Source organism: Medicago sativa, chromosome 3 (assembly GCF_051527215.1).
Source record: "Medicago sativa cultivar Bolivia chromosome 3, Bolivia_mono, whole genome shotgun sequence".
Classification (NCBI taxonomy): Eukaryota; Viridiplantae; Streptophyta; class Magnoliopsida; order Fabales; family Fabaceae; genus Medicago; species Medicago sativa.
Window position 1 is genome coordinate 57,415,145 of NC_140751.1, and position 7,572 is coordinate 57,422,716.

Here is a 7,572-nt window from a genome sequence, read left to right on the forward strand (position 1 = left end):
CACCATTTTGGCCATTTTTGAAATTTCTATGATCAACCATGGAAGTCGTAGATATGCTCGTTAGATTTCCTAGGAACTATTACATGCTTCGATTCGATAAGGCTAGGCCACTTTATGCCCTTTTTAGTGAAAGAAAATGGGTCAAAAACGAGTAAAATCCGTAAATTAACAAGGAAATTAACTTAACCCCCATTTTAGCCATTTTTTAAAATTCTAATATAAACCATGGAAGTCGTATATATGCTTGCTAGAATTCCTAGGAACTATTACATGGTTCGATTCGATAAGGCTAGGCCACTTTATGCCCTTTTTAGTAAAGGAAAAAGGATCAAAATCGAGTAAAATCCGTAAATTAACAAGGAAATTCACTTTACCACCATTTTGGCCGTTTTTGAAATTTCTAAAATCAACCATGGAAGTCGTAGATATGCTCGTTAGATTTCCTATTAACTATTACATGCTTCGATTCAATAAGGCTAGGCCACTTTATGCCCTTTTTAGTGAAGGAAAAAGGGTCAAAAACGAGTAAAATCCGTAAATTAACAAGGAAATTCACTTTACTACCATTTTGGCCGTTTTTCAAATTTCTAAAATCAACCATGGAAGTCGATGATATGCTCGTTAGATTTCCTAGGAACTATTACATGCTTCGATTCGATAAGGCTAGGCTGCTTTATGCCCTTTTTAGTGAAGGAAAAAGGGTCAAAAACGAGTAAAATCCGTAAATTAACAAGGAAATTCACTTTACCACCATTTTGGCCATTTTTGAAATTTTTAAAATCAACCATCGAAGTCGTAGATATGCTCGTTAGATTTCCTAGGAACTATTACATGCTTCGATTCGATAAGGCTAGGCCACTTTATGCCCTTTTTAGTGAAAGAAAAAGGGTTAAAAACGAGTAAAATTCGTAAATTTACAAGGAAATTAACTTAACCCCCAATTTGGCCGTTTTTGAAAATTCTAAAATCAACCATGGAAGTCGTAGATATGCTCGTTAGATTTCCTAGGAACTATTACATGCTTCGACTTGATAAGGCTAGGCCACTTTATGCCCTTTTTAGTGAAAGAAAAAGGGTCAAAAACGAGTAAAATCCGTAATTTAACAAGGAAATTCACTTTACCACCATTTTGGCCGTTTTTGAAATTTCTAAAATCAACCATGGAAGTCGTAGATATGCTCGTTAGATTTCCTAGGAACTATTACATGCTTCGATTCGATAAGGCTAGGCCACTTTATGCCCTTTTTAGTGAAAGAAAAAGGGACAAAAACGAGTAAAATCCGTAAATTAACAAGGAAATTCACTTTACCACCATTTTGGCCGTTTTTGAAATTTCTAAAATCAACCATGGAAGTCGTAGATATGCTCGTTAGATTTCCTAGGAACTATTACATGCTTCGATTCGATAAGGCTAGGCCACTTTATGCCCTTTTTAGTGAAAGAAAAAGGGTTAAAAACGAGTAAAATTCGTAAATTTACATGGAAATTAACTTAACCCCCATTTTGGCCGTTTTTGAAAATTCTAAAATCGACCGTGGATGTCGTAGATATGCTTGTTATATTTCATAGGAACGATTACATTCTTCGATTCGATAAGACTAGGCCACTTTATGCCTTTTTTAGTGAAAGAAAAAGGGTCAAAAACGAGTAAAATCCGTAAATTAACAAGGAAATTCACTTTACCACCATTTTGGCCATTTTTGAAATTTCTATGATCAACCATGGAAGTCGTAGATATGCTCGTTAGATTTCCTAGGAACTATTACATGCTTCGATTCGATAAGGCTAGGCCACTTTATGCCCTTTTTAGTGAAAGAAAATGGGTCAAAAACAAGTAAAATCCGTAAATTAACAAGGAAATTAACTTAACCCCCATTTTAGCCATTTTTTAAAATTCTAATATAAACCATGGAAGTCGTATATATGCTTGCTAGAATTCCTAGGAACTATTACATGGTTCGATTCGATAAGGCTAGGCCACTTTATGCCCTTTTTAGTGAAGGAAAAAGGATCAAAATCGAGTAAAATCCGTAAATTAACAAGGAAATTCACTTTACCACCATTTTGGCCGTTTTTGAAATTTCTAAAATCAACCATGGAAGTCGTAGATATGCTCGTTAGATTTCCTATTAACTATTACATGCTTCGATTCAATAAGGCTAGGCCACTTTATGCCCTTTTTAGTGAAGGAAAAAGGGTCAAAAACGAGTAAAATCCGTAAATTAACAAGGAAATTCACTTTACTACCATTTTGGCCGTTTTTCAAATTTCTAAAATCAACCATGGAAGTCGATGATATGCTCGTTAGATTTCCTAGGAACTATTACATGCTTCGATTCGATAAGGCTAGGCTGCTTTATGCCCTTTTTAGTGAAGGAAAAAGGGTCAAAAACGAGTAAAATCCGTAAATTAACAAGGAAATTCACTTTACCACCATTTTGGCCATTTTTGAAATTTTTAAAATCAACCATCGAAGTCGTAGATATGCTCGTTAGATTTCCTAGGAACTATTACATGCTTCGATTCGATAAGGCTAGGCCACTTTATGCCCTTTTTAGTGAAAGAAAAAGGGTTAAAAACGAGTAAAATTCGTAAATTTACAAGGAAATTAACTTAACCCCCAATTTGGCCGTTTTTGAAAATTCTAAAATCAACCATGGAAGTCGTAGATATGCTCGTTAGATTTCCTAGGAACTATTACATGCTTCGACTTGATAAGGCTAGGCCACTTTATGCCCTTTTTAGTGAAAGAAAAAGGGTCAAAAACGAGTAAAATCCGTAATTTAACAAGGAAATTCACTTTACCACCATTTTGGCCGTTTTTGAAATTTCTAAAATCAACCATGGAAGTCGTAGATATGCTCGTTAGATTTCCTAGGAACTATTACATGCTTCGATTCGATAAGGCTAGGCCACTTTATGCCCTTTTTAGTGAAAGAAAAAGGGACAAAAACGAGTAAAATCCGTAAATTAACAAGGAAATTCACTTTACCACCATTTTGGCCGTTTTTGAAATTTCTAAAATCAACCATGGAAGTCGTAGATATGCTCGTTAGATTTCCTAGGAACTATTACATGCTTCGATTCGATAAGGCTAGGCCACTTTATGCCCTTTTTAGTGAAAGAAAAAGGGTTAAAAACGAGTAAAATTCGTAAATTTACATGGAAATTAACTTAACCCCCATTTTGGCCGTTTTTGAAAATTCTAAAATCGACCGTGGATGTCGTAGATATGCTTGTTATATTTCATAGGAACGATTACATTCTTCGATTCGATAAGACTAGGCCACTTTATGCCTTTTTTAGTGAAAGAAAAAGGGTCAAAAACGAGTAAAATCCGTAAATTAACAAGGAAATTCACTTTACCACCATTTTGGCCATTTTTGAAATTTCTATGATCAACCATGGAAGTCGTAGATATGCTCGTTAGATTTCCTAGGAACTATTACATGCTTCGATTCGATAAGGCTAGGCCACTTTATGCCCTTTTTAGTGAAAGAAAATGGGTCAAAAACAAGTAAAATCCGTAAATTAACAAGGAAATTAACTTAACCCCCATTTTAGCCATTTTTTAAAATTCTAATATAAACCATGGAAGTCGTATATATGCTTGCTAGAATTCCTAGGAACTATTACATGGTTCGATTCGATAAGGCTAGGCCACTTTATGCCCTTTTTAGTGAAGGAAAAAGGATCAAAATCGAGTAAAATCCGTAAATTAACAAGGAAATTCACTTTACCACCATTTTGGCCGTTTTTGAAATTTCTAAAATCAACCATGGAAGTCGTAGATATGCTCGTTAGATTTCCTAATAACTATTACATGCTTCGATTCAATAAGGCTAGGCCACTTTATGCCCTTTTTAGTGAAGGAAAAAGGGTCAAATACGAGTAAAATCCGTAAATTAACAAGGAAATTCACTTTACCACCATTTTGGCCATTTTTGAAATTTTTAAAATCAACCATCGAAGTCGTAGATATGCTCGTTAGATTTCCTAGGAACTATTACATGCTTCGATTCGATAAGGCTAGGCCACTTTATGCCCTTTTTAGTGAAAGAAAAAGGGTTAAAAACGAGTAAAATTCGTAAATTTACAAGGAAATTAACTTAACCCCCAATTTGGCCGTTTTTGAAAATTCTAAAATCAACCATGGAAGTCGTAGATATGCTCGTTAGATTTCCTAGGAACTATTACATGCTTCGACTTGATAAGGCTAGGCCACTTTATGCCCTTTTTAGTGAAAGAAAAAGGGTCAAAAACGAGTAAAATCAGTAATTTAACAAGGAAATTCACTTTACCACCATTTTGGCCGTTTTTGAAATTTCTAAAATCAACCATGGAAGTCGTAGATATGCTCGTTAGATTTCCTAGGAACTATTACATGCTTCGATTCGATAAGGCTAGGCCACTTTATGCCCTTTTTAGTGAAAGAAAAAGGGACAAAAACGAGTAAAATCCGTAAATTAACAAGGAAATTCACTTTACCACCATTTTGGCCGTTTTTGAAATTTCTAAAATCAACCATGGAAGTCGTAGATATGCTCGTTAGATTTCCTAGGAACTATTACATGCTTCGATTTGATAAGGCTAGGCCACTTTATGCCCTTTTTAGTGAAAGAAAAAGGGTTAAAAACGAGTAAAATTCGTAAATTTACATGGAAATTAACTTAACCCCCATTTTGGCCGTTTTTGAAAATTCTAAAATCGACCGTGGATGTCGTAGATATGCTTGTTATATTTCATAGGAACTATTACATTCTTCGATTCGATAAGACTAGGCCACTTTATGCCTTTTTTAGTGAAAGAAAAAGGGTCAAAAACGAGTAAAATCCGTAAATTAACAAGGAAATTCACTTTACCACCATTTTGGCCATTTTTGAAATTTCTATGATCAACCATGGAAGTCGTAGATATGCTCGTTAGATTTCCTAGGAACTATTACATGCTTCGATTCGATAAGGCTAGGCCACTTTATGCCCTTTTTAGTGAAAGAAAATGGGTCAAAAACGAGTAAAATCCGTAAATTAACAAGGAAATTAACTTAACCCCCATTTTAGCCATTTTTTAAAATTCTAATATAAACCATGGAAGTCGTATATATGCTTGCTAGAATTCCTAGGAACTATTACATGGTTCGATTCGATAAGGCTAGGCCACTTTATGCCCTTTTTAGTGAAGGAAAAAGGATCAAAATCGAGTAAAATCCGTAAATTAACAAGGAAATTCACTTTACCACCATTTTGGCCGTTTTTGAAATCTCTAAAATCAACCATGGAAGTCGTAGATATGCTCGTTAGATTTCCTAATAACTATTACATGCTTCGATTCAATAAGGCTAGGCCACTTTATGCCCTTTTTAGTGAAGGAAAATGGGTCAAAAACGAGTAAAATCCGTAAATTAACAAGGAAATTCACTTTACTACCATTTTGGCCGTTTTTCAAATTTATAAAATCAACCATGGAAGTTGTAGATATGCTCGTTAGATTCCCTAGGAACTATTACATGCTTCGATTCGATAAGTCTAGGCTAATTTATGCCCTTTTTAGTGAAGGAAAAAGGGTCAAAAACGAGTAAAATCCGTAAATTAACAAGGAAATTCACTTTACCACCATTTTGGCCATTTTTGAAATTTTTAAAATCAAACATGGAAGTCGTAGATATGCTCGTTAGATTTCCTAGGAACTATTTCATGCTTCGATTCGATAAGGCTAGGCCACTTTATGCCCTATTTAGTGAAAGAAAAAGGGTTAAAAACGAGCAAAATTCGTAAATTTACATGGAAATTAACTTAACCCCCATTTTGGCCGTTTTTGAAAATTCTAAAATCGACCGTGGATGTCGTAGATATGCTTGTTATATTTCATAGGAACTATTACATTCTTCGATTCGATAAGACTAGGCCACTTTATGCCTTTTTTAGTGAAAGAAAAAGGGTCAAAAACGAGTAAAATCCGTAAATTAACAAGGAAATTCACTTTACCACCATTTTGGCCATTTTTGAAATTTCTATGATCAACCATGGAAGTCGTAGATATGCTCGTTAGATTTCCTAGGAACTATTACATGCTTCGATTCGATAAGGCTAGGCCACTTTATGCCCTTTTTAGTGAAAGAAAATGGGTCAAAAACGAGTAAAATCCGTAAATTAACAAGGAAATTAACTTAACCCCCATTTTAGCCATTTTTTAAAATTCTAATATAAACCATGGAAGTCGTATATATGCTTGCTAGAATTCCTAGGAACTATTACATGGTTCGATTCGATAAGGCTAGGCCACTTTATGCCCTTTTTAGTGAAGGAAAAAGGATCAAAATCGAGTAAAATCCGTAAATTAACAAGGAAATTCACTTTACCACCATTTTGGCCGTTTTTGAAATTTCTAAAATCAACCATGGAAGTCGTAGATATGCTCGTTAGATTTCCTAATAACTATTACATGCTTCGATTCAATAAGGCTAGGCCACTTTATGCCCTTTTTAGTGAAGGAAAATGGGTCAAAAACGAGTAAAATCCGTAAATTAACAAGGAAATTCACTTTACTACCATTTTGGCCGTTTTTCAAATTTATAAAATCAACCATGGAAGTTGTAGATATGCTCGTTAGATTCCCTAGGAACTATTACATGCTTCGATTCGATAAGTCTAGGCTAATTTATGCCCTTTTTAGTGAAGGAAAAAGGGTCAAAAACGAGTAAAATCCGTAAATTAACAAGGAAATTCACTTTACCACCATTTTGGCCATTTTTGAAATTTTTAAAATCAAACATGGAAGTCGTAGATATGCTCGTTAGATTTCCTAGGAACTATTTCATGCTTCGATTCGATAAGGCTAGGCCACTTTATGCCCTATTTAGTGAAAGAAAAAGGGTTAAAAACGAGTAAAATTCGTAAATTTACATGGAAATTAACTTAACCCCCATTTTGGCCGTTTTTGAAAATTCTAAAATCGACCGTGGATGTCGTAGATATGCTTGTTATATTTCATAGGAACTATTACATTCTTCGATTCGATAAGACTAGGCCACTTTATGCCTTTTTTAGTGAAAGAAAAAGGGTCAAAAACGAGTAAAATCCGTAAATTAACAAGGAAATTCACTTTACCACCATTTTGGCCATTTTTGAAATTTCTATGATCAACCATGGAAGTCGTAGATATGCTCGTTAGATTTCCTAGGAACTATTACATGCTTCGATTCGATAAGGCTAGGCCACTTTATGCCCTTTTTAGTGAAAGAAAATGGGTCAAAAACGAGTAAAATCCGTAAATTAACAAGGAAATTAACTTAACCCCCATTTTAGCCATTTTTTAAAATTCTAATATAAACCATGGAAGTCGTATATATGCTTGCTAGAATTCCTAGGAACTATTACATGGTTCGATTCGATAAGGCTAGGCCACTTTATGCCCTTTTTAGTGAAAGAAAAAGGGACAAAAACGAGTAAAATCCGTAAATTAACAAGGAAATCAACTTTACCACCATTTTGGCCGTTTTTGAAAATTCTAAAATCAACCATGGAAGTCGTAGATATGCTCGTTAGATTTCCTAGAAACTATTCATGCTTCGAT